We start from the raw sequence: 22,032 nt of genomic DNA, 5'->3' as shown, positions 1-22,032 counted from the left end.
GATTTCAAGTCAAAGTTAATCAAAAGGGATAAAGAGGGACACTACATACTGCTCAAGGGAACCATACACCAACAAGACATAACAATCATAAATATATATGCCCCACACAATGGTGCAGCTATGTTCATCAAACAAACTCTTCTCAAGTTCAAGAGTCTAATAGACCACCATACAATAATCATGGGAGACTTCAACACACCTCTCTCACCACTGGACAGATCTTCCAAACAAAAGTTGAATAAGGAAACTATAGAACTCAATAACACAATTAATAACCTACACTTAATTGACATATATAGAATATATCACCCAACATCAAGCAGTTACACTTTTTTCTCAGCAGCACATGGATCCTTCTCAAAAATAGATCATATATTATGTCACAGGGCAACTCTTAGACAATATAAAGGAGTAGAGATAATACCATGCATCTTATCTGATCATAATGGAATGAAACTGAAAATCAACGATAAAAGAAGGAAGGAAAAATCATGCATCACTTGGAGAATGAACAATAGGTTACTGAATGATCAATGGGTTATAGAAGACATCAAGGAGGAAATTAAAAAATTCTTAGAGATAAATGAAAACACAGACACAACATATCGGAATCTATGGGACACATTGAAAGCAGTTCTAAGAGGAAAATTCATTGCTTGGAGTTCATTCCTTAAAAAAAGAAAAAACCAACAAATAAATGATCTCATACTTCATCTCAAAATCCTAGAAAAAGAAGAGCAAAACAACAGCAAAAGAAGTAGAAGGCAAGAAATAATTAAAATCAGAGCTGAAATTAATGAAATCGAAACAAAAGAAACAATTGAAAAAATTGACAAAACTAAAAGTTGGTTCTTTGAAAAAATAAAAAAGATCGACAGACCCTTAGCCATGCTAACGAAGAGAAGAAGAGAGAGAACTCAAATTACTAGCATACGGGATGAAAAAGGCAATATCACAACAGACACTTCAGAAATACAGAAGATAATCAGAAATTATTTTGAATCCTTATACTCCAATAAAATAGAAGATAGTGAAGGCATCGATAAATGTCTTAAGTCATATGATCTGCCCAGATTGAGTCAGGAGGATATAGACAACCTAAACAGACCAATATCAATTGAGGAAATAGAAGAAACCATCAAAAGACTACCAACTAAGAAAAGCCCAGGACCGGATGGGTATACAGCAGAGTTTTATAAACCTTTAAAGAGGAACTAATACCAATACTTTTCAAGCTATTTCAGGAAATAGAAAAAGAGGGAGAACTTCCAAATTCATTCTACGAGGCCAACATCACCCTGATTCCTAAACCAGACAAAGACACTTCAAAGAAAGAAAACTACAGACCAATATCTCTAATGAACCTAGATGCAAAAATCCTCAATAAAATTCTGGCCACTCGGATACAAAAACATATCAAAAAAATTGTGCACCATGATCAAGTAGGATTCATCCCTGGGATGCAAGGCTGGTTCAATATACGGAAATCAATAAATGTTATTCACCACATCAATAGACTTAAAAATAAGAACCATATGATCATCTCGATAGATGCGGAAAAAGCATTCGGCAAAGTACAGCATCCCTTTATGTTCAAAACTCTAGAAAAACTAGGGATAACAGGAACATACCTCAATATTGTAAAAGCAATCTATGCTAAGCCTCAGGCTAGCATCATTCTGAATGGAGAAAAATTGAAGGCATTCCCTCTAAAATCTGGAACAAGACAGGGATGCCCTCTCTCACCACTTCTGTTCAACATAGTTCTCGAAACACTGGCCAGAGCAATTAGACAGACGAAAGAAATTAAAGGCATAAAAATAGGAAAAGAAGAACTTAAATTATCACTATTTGCAGGTGACATGATTCTATACCTAGCAGACCCAAAAGGGTCTACAAAGAAACTATTAGAGCTAATAAATGAATTCAGCAAAGTGGCAGGATATCAAATCAACACGCATAAATCAAAGGCATTCCTGTATATCAGCGACAAATCCTCTGAAATGGAAATGAGGACAAGCACTCCATTCACAATATCCTCAAAAAAAATAAAATACTTGGGAATCAACCTAACAAAAGAGGTGAAAGACTTATACAATGAAAACTACAGAACCCTAAAGAGAGAAATAGAAGAAGATCTTAGAAGATGGAAAAATATACCCTGTTCATGGATAGGCAGAACTAACATCATCAAAATGGCGATATTACCAAAAGTTCTCTATAGGTTTAATGCAATGCCAATCAAAATCCCAACGGCATTTCTTGTAGAAATTGATAAAGCAATTATGAAATTCATATGCAAAAATAAAAGACCCAGAATAGCAAAAACAATGCTAAGCAGGAAGTGTGAATCAGGCGGTATAGCGATACCAGACGTCAAACTATACTACAGAGCAATAGCAACAAAAACAGCATGGTACTGGTACCAAAACAGGCGGGTGGACCAATGGTACAGAATAGAGGACACAGAAACCAATCCACAAAACTACAACTATCTTATATTTGATAAAGGGGCTAAAAGCATGCAATGGAGGAAGGATAGCATCTTCAACAAATGGTGCTGGGAAAACTGGAAATCCATATGCAACAAAATGAAACTGAATCCCTTTCTCTCACCATGCACAAAAGTTAACTCAAAATGGATCAAGGAGCTTGATATCAAATCAGAGATATGGCATCTGATACAAGAAAAAGTTGGCTACGATCTACATACTGTGGGGTCAGGCTCCAAATTCCTCAATAGGACACCCATAGCACAAGAGTTAATAACTAGAATCAACAAATGGGACTTACTCAAACTAAAAAGTTTTTTCTCAGCAAAAGAAACAATAAGAGAGGTAAATAGGGAGCCTACACCCTGGGAACAAATCTTTACTCCTCACACTTCAGATAGAGCCCTAATATCCAGGCCAAGGACCTGAACAGACACTTCTCAGAGGAGGACATACAATCAATCAACAAGTACATGAAAAAATGCTCACCATCTCTAGCAGTCAGAGAAATGCAAATCAAAACCACCCTAAGATACCATCTCACTCCAGTAAGATTGGCAGCCATTATGAAGTCAAACAACAACAAGTGCTGGCGAGGATGTGGGGAAAAGGGTACACTTGTACATTGCTGGTGGGACTGCAAATTGGTGCGGCCAATTTGGAAGCAGTATGGAGATTTCTTGGAACGCTGGGAATGGAACCACCATTTGACCCAGCTATTCCCCTTCTCGGTCTATTCCCTAAAGACCTAAAAAGAGCATGCTACAGGGACACTGCTACATCGATGTTCATAGCAGCTGAATTCACAATAGCAAGACTGTGGAACCAACCTAGATGCCCTTCAATAGATGAATGGATAAAAAAAAATGTGGCAGTTATACACAATGGAGTATTACTCTGCATTAAAAAAATGACAAAATCATAGAATTTGCAGGGAAATGGATGGCATTAGAACAGATTATGCTAAGTGAAGCTAGCCAATCCCTAAAAAACAAATGCCAAATGTTTTCTTTGATATAAGGAGAGTAACTAAGAACAGAGTTGGGAGGAAGAGCATGAGAAGAAGATTAACATTAAACAGGGGTGAGAGTTGGGAGGGAAAAGGAAAGAGAAGGGAAATTGCATGGAAATGGAAGGAGACCCTCATGGTTATACAAAATTACATACAAGAGGAAGTGAGGGGAAAGGGGAAAAAAAAACAAGGGGGAGAAATGAATTACAGTAGATGGGGTAGAGAGAGAAGATGGGAGCAGAGGGGATGGGGGATAGTAGAGGATAGGAAAGGCAGCAGAATACAACAGACACTAGTATAGCAATATGTAAAACAGTGGATGTGTAACCGATGTGATGCTGCAATCTGTATACGGGGTAAAAATGGGAGTTCATAACCCACTTGAATGAAAGTGTGAAATATGATATGTCAAGAACTATGTAATGTTTTGAACAACCAACAATAAAAATTAAAGGAAAAAAAATAAATAAAATCTACAAAGCTATTTAAATGCTGAATAAAACCTGGCATGGTGGTACATGCCTGAAATCCTAGGGACTCAGGGAGCTGAGACAGGAGGATTGTAAATTCAAAGCCAACCTGAGCAATTTAGTGAGACTCATAGCAACTGAGCAAGAACCTAATAAAAATAAAAAAGGACTGTGACATAGTTCAGCAGTAAAGTGCCCTTGGGTTCAATCCTGAGTACCAAAAAAAAAAAAAAAAAAAAAAATTACATTTTTAGTTTCAGATGTGCATTCGTATAGCAAAAAAGGAACAATATGGTTTTTGAGAAAGGAAATTAAACTATAAACACCAAATATACTTTTCTTTGTATAAGTTTCTCCTGTAACTTAAACTCTTCCTGAACTCTTGTCAGAACAGTACAAGCTTTAAAACAGGTTGTTTTGGATAAGCAAAACAATTTCCTGGCTGTAGAGATGTAATATAAACTCACTATATCCTTCCAAGCCTAAGCTTAAATAACCAGCTGTTAACAAGAATGATGAAGCTAAATTTAAAAACCCCTCCAACCAATAAAACCAGTGGTTACATAAATCTTGCATGTCTGTAGTTCCATGAAGTACCTACAATAAGGAATAACAAGTTTGGAGGGACAGCAGGGAAGATAGTAGGTCTTTCTCTTCTGGATATGCTGATACGGTGCCTGGGAGAAATCCAAACCAAGGTGACCAACTGGAAGTCAGCAATTTTGATATAAGCTCAGAAAATAGCTTAGAACTTAAAATGGATATGTAACCATTAGGGTGAGTTAGAGCCATGTGACTGATACAACTCATTAGCATGTTAATGCAGTGTGATTAATGGAGGTGTTCCATTATGTTTAATAAATGAAACAGACTATGAGAGAGAGAACAAGTGGGCAAGAGGCCAATATGGGATCTAAGGAACATCGATGTTTAAGGTATGGACACTGGCGAGAGGATTAGTATGACATATTCAGAAAGAGTCATGGAAGAAAGAGCACATTGACCTTCAAGAATAGGGTAGCCAATAAGGAAAGGACAAGAAAAAAGAAGTCTGATTCAATAGGTTTGGAGCCAATCAGACTTTTAAGAGAGCAATTTCCCCAGAGCAATAAATGCAGTAGCAGCACTGCAGGAGAATAAATAGTAAATGGGAGTGAATATGTGGACGCATTTCCCGCAGGTTATTTTTTCAAGAAATTGAGTAGAGAATGGAAAGAAGGAATAGGTGGCATTTTGAGAACAGGCAAACAAGATGTAGGAAAATTAATGTTGGCTGGCAGAGAAGTTTGAGCATGTTAGTAGGCTGAGAAACAAACAAAAAGATTATGCAAACTACCATGCTTCTGATTCAAGGATGCTGTCAGGCTATACTGTGACCCTACCAGCGTGGTCACTGTCCTTCACTTGGTTCCTGGACTCTGATATTACTCTCTTCAGACAGGTTAGTTAGTTCAGTTCAAGACTAGGCATTCATGTTTGGGTTATAAATCCAAAGGAAGAACACTGAGGAGGTGTGTATTTATACCCAAGACCAGATCAGCAAACAACACAACCCAAGGGCGAAGGACTTATCACTGAATCATTCGCCTTTCTACATATATGTGTGACCTTTTGCTGCAACAAACAAGTTCACAATGATGCCTACTTTAGTCATATTAGAATTTACCAGCTTCTCACAGGTTTATTTACTATCTTTTTTTCCCCCTCCAAACTAGATTATTTCAAAATATTGTGATTTGTGTTATGCTTACAGTATATTTTCTATTATCTCAAGAGCAAAGTACATTTAAAAACCTGGGACATCATTTTGGGGGACTATGATATATCACATTTAGGTGAGGCTATTTCATCAAACTCCTTATCATACAACAGTACTATATGTTTCTCAGTCAGAATATTTTCTTCTTTTCTTTTGAGAGAGAGAGAGAGAGAGAGAGAATATTTTATTTATTTTTTAGGTTTTCCGCGGACACAACATCTTTGTATGTGGTGCTGAGGATAGAACCCGGGCCGCACGCATGCCAGGCGAGCGCGCTACCGCTTGAGCCACATCCCCAGCCCCAGAATATTTTCTTAACTGAAAGCTACAGGTTCCACTTATAATTCCAATCCCAATATCACTTAGACCTGGACAGGAAGGGTCTCTGACTATGCCCTCTCCACTAAAGCAGGCATCTACATGTTCACCACCGTGAACACTTCTAGATCCCATGGTGGGTCTAGCATCCCAGAATTCCCTGCTCAAATGTTTCTAGGGCTTAAGTAGCCAGGCCTCTTCCCTGGCTCCGACATCTGGAAGGCAGATGCTGCTTGTGTGAGCAACTTTGCCACGAGGAATAACTGCTCACATGCAGTTGAAGGAGGAGCTTGGAGGCACCTAGATCACAGAACAGGGTAGCACCTGGCAACATCAAGGCTGGCCTGCCTTGATGTTCGGATTCTCCTGCCTCACCATCCTAAGGAGCTGCGATTACAGGCATGCAACATTGTGCTGGGCTTTATTTTTTCATTATGCCCGAATCAGCCTGTCTTTTGACTCTAGTACTAGTCTCTGGAGCACAACAGATCAAGCTGATAGCCTGTTTTCCTATCTGCAGTCAGCCGTGTCTCCCTCTTTAGTTTTTTTAAACAATCCACATGAGGCAAGAGGTCCCCATCATGAGCAGAGCCTCTCACAAAGCCAGTGGCTGTACTGCTTATCCTTCCGTGGTTAACGAACTGTCTAACGCAGCACAGCGTTTTTATAATGAGTTGACATTTGGGAAAGTCATACAGTCTTGTTCTTCAGCATACCTTGGCCTTTCTTTGGTCTTTACGTTTCCAGATACATTTTAGAATTTGTCAAGTTCCACAATACACACACACACACACACACACACTCACACACACACACACACACAAAAAAAACGAACTCTTAAGACTTTTGATTCAGATTATATCAACTCAAAAGATCAGTTTAAGGATGAATGATAACTTAGCAACAATGAAGTTTTCATCCCGATTATAGTCTCTTTCTCTTCTTCCCCACCTTCAAGATTTGATTTCGCTCAAAACTTTATAAATTTATTCCGCAATTTTGTTATATTTATTCCTAAGTACTTCATATATTTTTTTAAAATACTTGGTATTTTAAAATATGTCTTTTCATTGATTTCATTCTTTCACTATATAAAAATGTAATTTACTTTTTTGGGGTGGTTATCAGGAATTGAACTCATGGGCACATGACCAATGAGCCACATCCCTAACCCTATTTTGTATTTTATTTAGAGATAGGGTCTCCCTGAGTTGCTTGGCGCCTCACTGCTGCTGAGGCTGGTTTTGAACTCGGGATCCTCCTGCTTCAGCCTCCAAACTGCTAGGATTATAGGCATGTGGCACCTTTCCCAGCTGCAATTTACTTTTATATGTTAATTATATATCTGAAAAATTCTAAAGATTTTAAAAACAATTTAATTGAATTCTTTTGGATTTTGTACATCATAGTCACATAATCTCAAAATAATAATAACTTTCTTTGCTTTATTTCCTTTTATTCCATCTTCTTGTTTTTCTTGCTTTACTGTAGTGGCCAGGACTTACACCTGGAAAGGGAAAAAATTTAATATTTCACCCAAGTATTGAGATACAATTTATGTACCAAAAATCCTACACTATTTAAGGTATACAACTCAATGGGTCTTAGTGTAATTATTCATGGTTGGGAGCCAGCAGCACCATCTTTAATTGTTTATTTTTAAATGCTAGAAATTGAAACCAGGATCTCATACTTGTTACACAAGAACTCTACCACCGAGTTACACCCTCAGCCTCTGCCACCTATTTTTATAACATTTTACTTGCCCCCAAAAGAAATCCTGTACTCATTAACAGTCACTCCCCACCCTCTCATCCCATCACCCCCTCACTTCAGGTGACCACTCATGTGCCTCTCTATATGTATTTGTCTATTCTGGATTTTTCATATACCTGGAATCATCCAATAGGTGGTCTTTTGTGTTTAGCTTCTCTCATGTAGCATGTTTTTTTTTAATATTTATTTTTTTAGTTGTAGTTGGACACAATACCTTTGTTCCATTCATTTAGTTTTATGTGGTGTTGAGAATCGAACCCAGGGCCCTGCACATGCTAGGTGAGTGCTCTACCTCTGAGCCACAATCCCAGCCCCTCATGTAACATGTTTTTTTAAAATTCATCTTTATTATAGCATGTATCACTGATTCTTTTGTACGGGGATTGAACCCAGGAGCAGTTAACCACTGGGCTACATCCCCAGCCCTATTTTTTATTTTGAGACAGGGTCTCACTAAGTTGCTGAGGCTGGCCTTGAACTTGCAATCCTCCTGCCTCAGCTTCCCAAGCTGCTGGGATTACAGGTCTGTGCTACCACATATGATTTAAAAAAATTTTGTTCTAATTAGTTATATATGACAGTAGAATGCAATTTGACATATCACATATAAATGGAGTATAACTTCTCATTCTTCTGGTTGTACATGATGTAGAGTTACACAGGTTGTGTAATCATATATGCACATAGGGTAATAATGTCCAGTTCATTCTACTATCATTCTTGCCCCCATCGATTGACTTTTTTTTTTTAACTGCTGAGTACTATTTTATTATTTGGAGATGCCACATTTATCTATCAGTTGATGAACATTCATGTTGTGTCCACATTTTGGCTGCTATGAATACTGCAGCTATGACTACTCATATATAAGTTTTAATGTGTGTGTGTGTGTGTGTGTGTGTGTGTTTTTACTCCTTTTGGACATAGAGCTAGAACATATCTTGTGACTTTTGAAGATACTCAAGAATACTTTGTCAGACTAAAGTTTCCTTCTATTAATACCTACTATGGCAAATGTATGCTTTTTTTCCTTCTTCTTTCAACATTAATGGATGTTAAATTTTATTAAGTACTTTTATTTGATCATGTAGTATTTAGAATTTTATCTGAATAAACCCAGTGTAGTTATGATATATTAACCTATTTATATATTGTGGGATTTGGTGAGCTAATATTTTTTTTAAAATTTTTTACTTGTAGATGGACACAATACCTTTATTTATTTTTATGTGGTGCTGAGGATTAAACCCAGTCCCCCACACATGCTAAACAAATGCTCCACTACTGAGCTACAACCCCAGCCCCAATATTTTATTTTTTTAATCTGTTTGTTAGTGAAATTGACTTATATAATTTTCCTTTGTGATAATGTCCCTGATAATTTGTAGTATAGTTATTCTGGAAGAATTTAACCATGAAGAATATAGCCTGTGGTATTCTTTATGGGAATGACTAAATTTATAATTCATTTTCCTTAAATAACTATAGATGATTCAGATTTTGTTCCTTCTTGGGATAATTTTGTCAAGTTTAATTTTTCTAGGGATTATTCAAATCATCTAAATATGCCATTTATTGGCATAAAGTTGCTTATAATATCCTCTTTTCTAAAAGTTTTCAGAATCTGTAGCTATAGCAATTTTTCTAATTCTCACATTAACAATGTGCTTTCTCCCTCTGTGTATCAGTAATACTAAACATTAGTTTTATTTTAAAAAATAAACTTTTGTGACGCAGAAAAAGCATTTAACAAAAATCCAACATCCTTTCATGATAGAAACTCTAAACCAATTAGGTATAGAAGGAATGTATTTCAACACAGAATAGGTCATTTGTGACAAGTCCCACAGTTGACATCCTACTCAATAATGAAAAGCTGAAAACTTTTTCATTAAGATCAGGAACAAGACAAGGATGCCACTTCCATTCTACACAGCATTTGAAGTCCTAGCCAAAGCAACCAGGCAAGAGAAAAAAATAGAAGGCATTCAAATTGAAAATTAAGTGACATTGTTCCTGTTTGCAGATGAGCCAATCTTATATGCAGAACATCCTAAAGACACAAAAAACAAAAACAAACCTCTTAGAGCTAATAAATGAATTCAATGAAATTGTAGGATACAAAATCAATACAGGAAACTAAGTAGTGTCTATATATTAACAGCAAACTATCTGAAAAAAAAAAACAAGAAAATATTTTCATTTACAAGAGCTAAAAATATCTCCCAAAACCAAAAGAATAAATTTAACCAAGGAGGTAAAAGATCTATACATTGAAACTTAAAAAGTACTGTTGAACACAAATTAGTGGAAGGACATACCATGTTCATGGATTAAAATATTGGTAAAGGATCCACACTATCTAAAGTAATATACAGATTTGATGCAATCAAATGATACTCTTCAAATAAACAGAATTCAATCCCCCCAATACAAATGAAAACACAAAGGACTCCAAATAGCCAAAGCAGTCTTTGAGTAAAAAGAACAAAGTTGGAGGCATCACATTACCTGACTGAAATTACACTACAAAGCTAGAGGAACAAAAAGAGAATACTACTGGCCTATAAATAGAGACCAATGAAACAGAATAGAAAAACCTAGAAATAAATCTATGTTTACAGTTGATTTTTTACAAAGTTACCAAGAACACAGAGAAAGGATACTCTCCTAAATTGGAAAAATCGTATATCCACATGCAGAAGAATGAAATTAGATCATATCTAATGCCATATACAAAAAATAGAGTGAAATGAAGACTTCAATGTAAGATCCTAAACTCTGAAACTACTAAAACAAAACAGGGGAAAACTCTATGACATTGGTCTAGGCAATTATTTTTTTGATATGACTCCCAAGGTCCAGGCAGCAAAGGCAAAACAGACAAACTAAAAGGTTTCTGCACTGCAAAGGAAGCAATCAAAAGAGTAAAGAGGCAATGTACAGAATAAGAGAAAATATTTGCAAACTATACATCTGATAAGAGACTACTATCCATGATATATAAGGAACACAAAGGACTCAATAGCAAGAAAACAAATAACCTGATTTTTTAAAAATGGGGAAGTAATCAGAACAGATATTTCACAAAGAAGACATACAATGGTTGTTATAGTCAGCTATTTCACTACTGTGACTAGAAGACTCGACCAGTACAATTATAGGAGAGGAAAAGTTTATTTGAGGGCTCATGGTTTCAGAGGTCTCAGTCCACAAGAGGCTGGTTCCATTCCTCAGGGCTCAAGGTGAAGCAGGACACAATGATGGAGAAATGTGGCAGAGGAAAGAAGCTCCCATGATGATCAGAAAGTAGAGAGAGAGAGGTCTCCACTTGCCAGATACAAATATCTACCCAAAGCCACAATTCCCAGTTCCTCCAGCCATACCCTACCACTTCAGTTCCAGTCAATTAATCCTTCTCAGGGGATTAATTCACTGATTGGGTTAAGACTCTTACAACCCAATCATTTCTCTTCTGAACCTTCTTGCATTGTCTTACACATAAGCTTTTGGGGGATATCTTACATCCAAACTGTAACAGTAGTTAAGAGGTATATGAAAAAATGCTCAACATCTCTAATCATTAGGAAAATGCACACTAAAACCACATTGAGATACACCTCACTTAGAATTTAGAATAGAATGGTTATTATCAAAGAGTCAAAAGATAACAGAAGTTGTCAAGGATATGAAGAAAGGAGAACACGTGCATACTTTTGATAGGAATGTAAATTAAGAGAATCATTATGGAAAACAATATGGAAATTCCCCCACAGATTAAAAACATTACTACCATATGATCCAGCAAACCCACTACTGAATATATATCCAAAGGAAATAAAAATTAGTAGGTCAAAGAGATATATGCACTTCCACATTTATTGCTGCACTATTCACAAGAGCCAAGAAATGGAAATAACTGAAGTGTCCACTAACTAAAGAATGGATAATACGGTAAGTACTATTTATGGCTAAAAAGTATTACATTACATTAGTAATGTAATACTATTAATATAGCCATAAAAAGGACAAAACCCTATCCTTTGCAACAACATGGATTGAACTGGAAGTCATTATGCTAAATCAAATAAGCCAGACACAGAAAAGATAAATACAAGGCTGGGGATATAGCTAAATGGTAGAGTGCTTTCTGGGCAAGTGCAAGGCACTTGGTTAGATTCCCCTTGCTGCATGATCTCACTTATATGCAGACTCTAGAACCCCTGAACTCAAACAGCAAGCAGAATGGTGGTTACCAGAGGCTAGGGAGATGTTAGTCAAAGGGTATAATGTTTCAGTTGGACAGGAGAAATAAATTTAAGTATTTGAGGTGATGGACGTAAAAAAAAAAAAGGACTTTAGGGGCTGGGGTTGTGGCTCAGTGTGCCTGGCATGTGTGAGGCACTGGGTTTGATCCTTGGCACCACATAAAAATAAATAAATAAAATAAAGGTAATGTGTGCATCTGCAACTAAAAAAAACATATTAAAAATAAACTTTTGGTTTTGCTGATCTTGTGTACTGCATATTTGTTTTATAAAATTCCATTATATTTTTGCTCTTTAATATTCTAGTAAACATTCCCAGTGCCAAAGTCTTCTCACAGTTATCTCCTAGATCTGGAACCAGAGATTCTACATCATCTTCTCACCTCACAGATGATTTTAACATGTTTTTGTATGTGATCTAGCAGTTTTAGTTTCTTCAATGCAAGGGGGCTGGTAGAATCGTCCAATTTACTAGTTCAGAATATAGAAAACTATGCACTTTAAAAATTGATGCTTATATGCATTACCATTAAAAATGTAGAAATCATTTAAAAAAACAGGGGCAGGAAAATGGGCATTTGATATATTTCTGGTGAGGGCATATCAAAATCGTTTTGGAGAGCAACTAGAAACATGTACCAAAACTCAAAAAGCACATTCTATTTCAGGGGAAAAGGGGAAATAAATCAAATATCCATCAATAGGAGAATGGTTAGATAAATCATGGCATATTTCTACATTATCACTCATTTAACTATTCCACTGTGAGGGCAAGTTTAACAAAAGGAAACAAACAACTGTGACATTTCCTTGTGAATTCTTTAAAAGGCTTTGAACTATGCCACGAAAAAGGCCGGGATAGTCCTAAAATACCTCTGGGGCAAGATAAGACTCCTGACTTAGTGGTCCTATCTAACAGCTCCAAAATTTAGCTTTTTCTGGGGGATTAATATCTATAAAGTTGTCATGTTGTAACAACTTCACCCTTAAAATAAAAACAAACTCATTGGCATTCTACACCATAGGGTGAAAACACTGAAAAGATCATCTTTTTAAAATGGCACCTAAAGGAAATATCCCCAGTCTGAATCCTCACAGGCAGACCACCCTGTGGTGTGGGTGCTGCTGGCTTTGCTCACATTCTTCTGGTGATCAACATCATGTTCCTGCAGAGCCAAGTTTCAGGACATAATTATGTCTGCAATAATAAAGGGGGCAGAGAAAACGTAATACCAGCAGTTTCCATGCACTCCTGTGGTTAAAATAGTTTCTGCAAAAGGAGTCATATAACAGTCCATTAAACCACAAACTTTTAGAGCAGTGACTTCAGAAATTGTAAAATTTGTTTTTCTGCAACCATGTCAATCTCAGCATGGTAGTTACTATTACTCCTCTATGCTCACTCTTTTAAGAACTACTTCTTTGCTGATTGTTTATATTCTTTTAAAATATTTCTTTTCTCATCTAGTTATAAAAAGCCTGAAACATTGCTGCCCCCCCAAATTACATAGTAAAATACCCATCATAATTCCATCACTCAAAAATAATTACTATCAAGAGTTTTATTTAATCCTTCCAACCTCTTCTCTAGTAAGATGATAAATTACATATATTAAAAGAAGGCAAGAGGGGATGGGGCTGTGGCTCAGCGGGACAGCGCTTGCCTAGCACATGCAAAACCCTGGGTTCAATCCTCAGCACCACATAAAGATTAAAAAAAAAAAAAAAAAAGAAGATGGCTGCAAGAGCCAGGTGTGGTGATGCATGTCTGCAATTCCAGAGACTCAGGAGGCTGAGACAGGATGATCCAGAGTTCAAAGCCAGCTTTAGCAAAAAGTGAGGCACTAAACAACTCAGTGAGACCCTGTCTCTAAATAAATACAAAAAAAAAAAAATAGGACTGGGGATGTAGCTCAGTGGTCGAGTGCCCCTGAGCTCAACTCCGGGTATCCCACCCCACCCAAAAAAAAAAAAAAAAAAAAAAGAAAGAAAGAAAGAAAAGAAAAGAAAGCAAAAACATAAGGAATGTACAATTTTTAAAATTGCTTTTTTCCTCTTGGTTTGCCATAAAGCTATCAATATATAACAGGGTTAATTCTTTTATTTAAAAAAAAATCTGTGGCTATAGTGCTTCAGAATACTTCCCTGGAGGTTTCTTTTGCATAGAAATTGTGTATCTATGTGGGAACAGATAGCACAGCTATTGTTAAGCTGTTCTCAAGTAGGAGAGTTTCCTATTGCCCCCGTACTGGCCAATAATGCATGTCATTGTCATCCACACACACACCCTCCAAAAAAACCCCAAACAACAAAAAACCACACAAACCCAATATATGTATTTAAAATCAGGCCATAATTTTTTATTTGCAGGGGTCCTCAGCCCTACTGTAGACTGAAATTATTTGGATAATTTTCAAAAATACAGGTGCACGGGGCTGGGGTTGTGGTTCAGTGGCAGAGCATTTGCCTCGCACATATGAGGCACTGGGTTCGATCCTCAGCACCACATAAGAATAAGTAAACAAAATAAAGATATTGTGCCATCTATAACTAAAAAATTTTTTAAAAAATACAGATGCACAAACTCTACCCCCAAAGTTTGTTTTTTTACTACCAAAGAGGAACATTGATGACAATGTTTTAATTTACATTTTTCGAGTATTACTGAGGTTGAGAAGCAATTCTATCGATCACTGCTACTTCCTCTTCTCTGAACTGCTGGTTTATGGCTTTTGCCCATTTGTGAGCTCAGATGTCTTTTTCTTTTGGTCTGGAAACAACTCTTTGAGAAAAACTCCTTTCAGAATTTTAAAGGCATTTATCCACTATCTGCCTAATTTTAGAGTTGTTCTCGGCAGTCTGATGTCAATGTAATCCAGTATCCTATGATTTACTTTTTGTCTTTCAAGTATGTAAGATTTTCTCTTGGTCTCCAGCACTCTTAAATTTGAAAATTATGTGCCTTGATGAGGGTCAAACTTCATCTATTATGATGAATGCTTGCCAGGTCCTTCCATAATAGATATCCCTTCCCTTCAGTTCTGGAACATGTTCTTGAAATGTTTTTCCATTGATCACACAACTCCCTCCATTTTACTTTCCTGGAATTCCTAACTAGATGGTGAACTTCCTTGACTTGTCCTTTAATTGCATCTTTTTTATATCCCATCTACCTTTCTGCCTTTGGTCCTATTTTGTAGGAGGCTTCCTTACCTTTATCTCCTAACATGGACTATTGAGCTTCTTGTGTGTTATCAAGGTTTTGTTTAAATATATACTTTTTTTAGTTATAGATGGACACAATACCTTTATTTTATTTTTATGTGGTGCCGAGGATTAAACCCAGTGCCTTCCACATGCAAGGCAAGCACTCTACCACTGAGCTACAACCCCAGCCCCTGTTATCAAATTTTTAATCTCCAAAGTCATCATCAGATGTGTGAATGTATATTTCAGGGGAAGGGGTTCCCATCACTAATGTTAGACTCTTTCCAAATGCTTGGTAATCCCAGACTATCTACTTATGAATAAGAATTGAAGATTAATAAAACACTGACCAAAATCTCTGAACATGTAGACCAAGCTTGTCAAGATTGTGCTTGGAGCTGGGTTGTATTCATAGCTAGTTTGGGCTCTGAACATGGGGGCTCCCTGTTCCTCTCAGCACCCACCTCACTGTCCAGCCACTCCAGCCAAGTGGACCAGCACATGGTTCTCATGTGCAGACAAATGTGGAATACTTGAAACATCGGGAAAAGTCGGTTCCTCTTCCCTGTTCCTCTTGTGTATACCTTCCCAGTCAATGTCACTGCCCCCAGGACCCTCCCAAACCTGGAAGACCTACAGAGCTGTCCTCTCTCACATATTTTGTGCTATGGTACCTTTGTTCGGATGAAGCCTTCCTACCTTTGGTCATTTCTGTTGTGGTGGTAATTGTGGTACTGAACTGAGGTGTGCTCTACCAGTCCTTTTTATTTTGAGACAGGGTCTTGCTAAGTTGCTGAGGCTGGCTTCAATCCTCCTGCCTCAGCTTCCCAAGTTGCTGTAATTACAAGTATGCACCACCACATCTAGCTGCCTTCAGTCTTTAAAGAGTTTATTAAAATTACTTGTCTTTTCTAAGAACACTACTTATTATTCTGCAGTGAAGATTTACATTTTTAAAAATGAAAGAGTTTTCATTATTTACAAGAATTTGGGTAATCAATGTATTTAGTCCATATCTTAATTCAGTCTGTTCAGGTCATTTTAAGATTTGGTGAAAATAGAAATTCAGCCCTTCTCTGTCAAATAATTTGTATCCCTGATAGTTCTTATGTAATTACCTAGTTTATGACAGGCCCTGAATTAGTCACTTTCCTTATGTTACTCCTTTCATTTTCACACAAAAAATTAAAAGGATATCCGCATCCCAGCTGTACAGAGCAAAAACCTTTAGTCAGAAGCATTAAGTAACTCCCTCCGAGCCCCGCAGGCAGCAGTACTGGGCGTGGAGTGCTGACCTGCTCTAACTTGCTCATGTGCAGACGAAGAAACTGAGGCCAAAGTAGACAACTAACTAATTTGCCAGAATAACAGGTAATTAGGAGCTTTACAGCTTCTTCCCACTATTTCTTTTTATTACTTAGTGGTTAGGAGTTACATAATTTCCAATGGCATTTAGATGTAGCCAGTTATTGTTTTGTTTACAACATTGTGTGAGACTGGGGTGGGCTGGCAGAGAGAGGATGAGAGATTTAAATTTAAAAGGGATCCCAGACACATGCAGCCTTTAGTCAGACAAGAGCACCATCCCTACAGACTGATAAAGCTCAAGTGATATGCTGGTGGGCATGAACTTCAAAACTTTTTATGCAGACAGCCTATGAAACCACAAATTTCTTAAGCTCCTTTTTGTGTTTTCAGCTCTGCCTTGTCAGCCTGCAAAGGAAACACTCCCCCCAAACCCCGCTGATGTTTTCCACTTTTCCTGAGTTTAAAAAAAAAATATTTCCCTTGGTAACCATTTCCCTGGTTACTTTCTTGGCTGATTTTCTTCACAAAGAACTGAAAGGCATTTATTCCCAAGGGAAGGAGTTATTTTAGATTTTACTAAGAAGTCAGCTAACATTTTCAACATTCCCTTCTTTCTTTGTTTTTAAAGAAAGCTCTGATTTTGTTTCATTTTCAGCTGGAGACTTAAATGACACCAAGAAAAGTCTACTTAGTTTAGATTTCCAGGTAAAAAAGCTTTAAATTTTAAGTTTCTGCTAAAGCATGTGGCATGGTTTTGATAGCTGGGTATTTTATGTGCAAATATGTTTAATTCTTGAGAAAATTAGCTCTTTACTAATAGATTTTAAAAGTTCGAAGTGTGCATTATTCTGTTTACTTGTTTCTTCCCCCCCCCCACCCAGGATGACTACTTCCAAAGTATTTCAAACTTTATAGAATAAGAATTAAATTATTTTCATATATTCAGATAGAATTATGTGACTAGAAATATAAATTTATTTGAAGAGTTCATTCTTTCTTGACTTTTAAGTCTTAAAAAACAAAGAATTAATAAAAGATATTTTTCATTTTAAAACTGTTGGGTAATGAGAAGGAGAAATAATAGCTGATGACTTCAAACAGAAGGTAAAAATTCTAAATATTTTAGAATTTTACTTAAGAATTAATGAAAAACTTTGGAGAAAAATGATAAGTTAATCAAGTTTACAGATGATATTTAATGTTGGGATAAATACAAAAGTGCTAAAAAGAAAAAACTTTACTGATAAAAATGATATTGTGATTAGAATGTCATAAAATTTTAGCTCCACTGTAATGTTGCTTTTTGAGGCAAACATTAAATGTAAAGCAAAATTCTATAGGACACTGAAAATAACAAGGACCTAAACATCAATTATAAAATTACTTTTAAGAGGTCATTTCATAAAATTCATTTAAAATTTTAATGAGACACTAATTTTGTCAAAATTAAGATACATATCTGTCAATTTACTTCTGTACATTTCTGGATAAGAAAAAATGAGTCGACTTGAGGGACAAAGAGAGAATGAGCGAAATTACCGGGATGTGAATACTAGGGTCACAGCAGGCACACCCTTCTGCACACTCACGTAGGCCATGCCCTGGCAAGTGGGTGCTTCTAGGAGGCTGGGACAACCAGATGCCGGAGACCTTCCTGGGAGTTTGTCCTCGAGCTCTGAGGTCAGGGCCTGCCTTCTCAAGACCCTCACCTTTCACAGGATAGTGGGTCTGCACATGTGACTGTCAAACAAAGAAAATGTCAGTGTGCACAGTTTATACCGTGCAGAGCATTAATGCTGTGTGTCCATCAGAGTTCGCTTGCCTCCGCAAATTCTAGCTCTACTCTGCCCCACAGCTCAAATTTTTATATTGCTTTCCCCTGCTGCTAATGCTACTCCTTTTCAACATGCTACCTTGCTCTACGAATTAACTTTTACAATTTCAGGTACCAATAGGCTTCTTTATATAGCCCATGTTAATTTTTCTGAAACTAAAGTAGATCATAAAAAGCTAATCAAGTATGTCATTTTAATGACCTACAGCAATGGATTTGACACCACTGCAGTAATTAACATACATACATGATGTATGAAGCTTACTGCTAAAGTGGACAGGGGCTGCCTCAGAGACTGCTGGCTGCTGAGCCAAGATGATGGAGTGGCAGGTCCACGCAGGTGAAACCTGACTTAGAGGGTGACTTTGGCAGAAGAATTTTAGAATGACTGAGATTCAAGAGGGCAAACCAAAAGACACTGTGCCCCTTTTTCTCTTACCAAGTCCATAGAAATAACAGAAGATATGTTACAAACAAGTAAGTGCATGAATATAAATAGCTATACTGGGAAATAAGTGGATTCCTGGTGGGACAGAAACTAAGGAGTCCTTCATAGAGGGAAGATAGAATTGAGTTTAAAGAGGGAAAATGTAGCTGTCCCACGCCTTTAATCCCATCAGCTTAGGAGGCTGAGGCAGGAGGATCGAGCGTTCAAAGCCAGCCTTGGCAATGGTGAGGTGCTAAGCAACTCAGCGATACCCTGTTTCTAAATAAAATACAAAATAGGGTTGGGATGTCCCTCAGTGGTCAAGTGCCCCTAAGGTCAATCCCCAGTAACCCCCCCCACCCCGCCCAAAAAAAGGAATGAAAATGTAGTCTTGAAAAGGCATAGGACAGAGCAGATAGTAAAGAGAGCTTGAAGGGAGAAAAAAAAAAAAAAAATCCCAAGAAGGAAAAACCGAACAACAACAATAAACTATTTCTAGGCATATCATAGGAAAATTTCTGAATATCAAAGATGCATTGAAAAATTTTTTTAAAAAATCATAGGAACAGAAATTTCTACAAAGGGATGTGAATCAGATTTCAAGTCAAATGTCTCATCAACACTAAATAAGAAAATAATGGGCTGATAATCTGCAAAGTACTATGGAAAAATGATTAAAATAATTTTGAAACCATAATTCTATTTTCAATCACATAGAAAGTATTTTTAGACACATAAGAATCACAAACTTTTGCAACCTGTAACTTTTTCTAAGAGGATACATATTTCTGCAATAAGCAAAATGAACCTTAAGGAGCTGCTCTGACAAGGCAAGTCAGACTCATTGTTCTGCTGACAATAACTAGGTAGGAAGATGAGAAAAACAACAGGACCAGTGTTTGGATTAGGCCTAAAATCCAGGGAGGTTTGGAACAGCTTTTCTTCTGGAACAATCTGTGGATTCTAGAAGAGGTGGCTGAGAATGTTAGCAGATCTTTAGAACAGTCTGATGAGGCAGGAGAGATATAAAAACAAGGAAAAGGGCCAAAAAGTGGGGGTGGTGAGAACAGTATTGCTGGTGAAATTGGCAGTTTCAAATGGGAACCAAAGTGTAATTATTAAATAGAAGGTCAGCTTCAAATAATTCAGTGTATGATTGGTAGTGCCCTCAACCTCATACCAAAAATGTAAATCTTTGGATAGAAAATACATAAATCCTATTTTTCAGTAATTTTCCTACTATGTCTGGCAGCAAATCAAAGGTCTTTAGGCAAATGAAGAAAAAGAACAACATGACTACAAGCCTAAAGAAATAATAGATGATAATAGAGAGTCCAGAAAACTATTCTTCAAACACAGACTTTATAGCAAACACAATAAATATATTAAAAAAGTAAAAGATGAGTAAAAATTTCAACAGAATTGGAAACAAGAAAAAGAAACAATAGAAGTCAATAGCTGGAGTTAACAGTATATAAACTACAGCTGAAGAGAGTATTAATGAACCAAAAGATGAGTGAGGAGAATGATCGAAGTAAATCGTGAAGCATCAGAACAAAAAGTATTAGGAGGCAAAGTGACATTGAAGACATAATGAGGAGGCTGTCACACCAGTAAGTGCAGTCATGACAAGGAGATGAGAGAAGCATGATAGACCTGTGTGCAAAGAGATAAGGGCTGAGATGGTCCTAAATTTGATGAACATTAGGACACAAATTCAGAAAGTCCTATGAATCCCAGATATGAGAATCATACCTATGTACATTGGAGCAAAACAGCTGAAAACCAAAGACAAAGAGAATATCTTAGCAGTCAGCGGGGGGGGGAAAGTTTCTTTTAAAGAAGAAATAATTAGTTTGAGATATGTCTTCTCCACAGAATCAACAGAAACAATAAAGATATAGGAAGAGTATCTAGAGTATATATGCTCTAGAAACACTTTTCAACCTAAAATTCTATATCCAGAAAATATATACTTTCAAAATGAAGGTGATATCTAAACATTTTCAGAAAAACAAAAAGAGAACTGATCCTCAACAGATCTGCACAGAAGTAAATACTAAAAGATATTCTTTAACCAGAAGGAAAATAATCCTCAAAAAGATTGGAGATAAGGAAGGAGTGAGAAGAACTGAATAGGATAAATATGTTAGGTAAATCTGCATAAGTGGTCTCAACTGCAGGGCAGGCCATACTTGGTAATGTCTGGAAACAGATTTGTTGTCTCAACTGGTGGGGAGGTGCTAGTGGCATCTAGTGGGTTGAGGCCAGCAATGCTGTTAAATAGCCTGTGACAACAAAAGGCAGCAGCTCCTCAGGAAAAAAAAAAAAAAAAGAGTTACTAGCTCCAAATAATAGTGGCAAGGTTGAAAAAGATCTAGATGAACTTTGAGTACATAACGATGATGATAATCTTTTGAGGGTTTAAGATCTATCTAGAATTAAAAAACTAAGAGTGGCATATGTGCCAGGATGGGCCAACTGGAATCAAGTTTGTCCTAGTTTTTGCATTGTCCAGGAAAAGGACAAGGTACTAATTTATATTAGACATTGATAAGTCAAGGATGTATGTGGTGATTTCTACAAAAAAAACGGAATAGTAGAAAGTATATCATGGAATGACAAAAAATGAAGTCAGTTAAAAAGAGCAATAAAATGGAAAAAGGAATATAGAATAAACAGGAAAAAAATAGAAAGCGAATCATCAAAAAGTAGGTTTAAACTCAAACGTATCAACTATTACATTAAATATAAACAGGTTATATGTTCCAATCAAGATACAAAGATTACCAGACTTCATTAAAAATGCTACTAATAAAAAGCATACAAAAAATATAATAGGGCTGGGGATGTAGCTCAGTGCTAGAACACTTACCTAGCACACAGGAGGCCCTGGCCCAGCAACATAAAAATGAAAAAAAAAAAAAATAGAAAGGCTGAAAGAAAAATGATACAAAAAAAGATACACACATTATGTATGTACACATTTATATAAGGCAGATATTAACCAAAAGAAAGCAACTATACCAACATTAGACAAAGTAGCTATTTTGGCAAAAAGCAATACTAGAGATGTGAAGAATATTGATGTAATGATAAAAGTACCAGAAAGATAACAATTCTGCACTTGTAGCTACCTATAACAGGGCTCCAAGATTTAT

The 22,032-nt window shown here is 36.6% G+C and overlaps 2 protein-coding genes across 5 annotated transcripts in view; one reads left to right on the top strand and one right to left on the bottom strand.

The window, feature by feature from the left end:
- The window catches only part of Cenpp (centromere protein P), a 240,887-nt gene that overhangs the window by 39,449 nt on the left and 179,406 nt on the right, over positions 1 to 22,032 (bottom strand). The gene's annotated exons all lie outside the window — the stretch shown is intronic.
- Positions 16,542 to 22,032, top strand: part of Ecm2 (extracellular matrix protein 2) — a 33,675-nt gene continuing 28,184 nt past the window's right edge. For all 4 annotated transcript variants that reach the window (XM_027950963.2, XM_027950962.2, XM_071602546.1 and 1 more), the window contains exons 1-2: positions 16,542 to 16,673; positions 17,266 to 17,315. The gene's annotated coding sequence lies outside the window, so the exon portion shown is untranslated. The remainder of the gene's footprint in view (positions 16,674 to 17,265; positions 17,316 to 22,032) is intronic.

This window comes from Marmota flaviventris, chromosome 16, assembly GCF_047511675.1.
Source record: "Marmota flaviventris isolate mMarFla1 chromosome 16, mMarFla1.hap1, whole genome shotgun sequence".
NCBI classification, from domain to species: Eukaryota; Metazoa; Chordata; class Mammalia; order Rodentia; family Sciuridae; genus Marmota; species Marmota flaviventris.
This window is presented reverse-complemented; position numbering and strand designations above follow the sequence as displayed.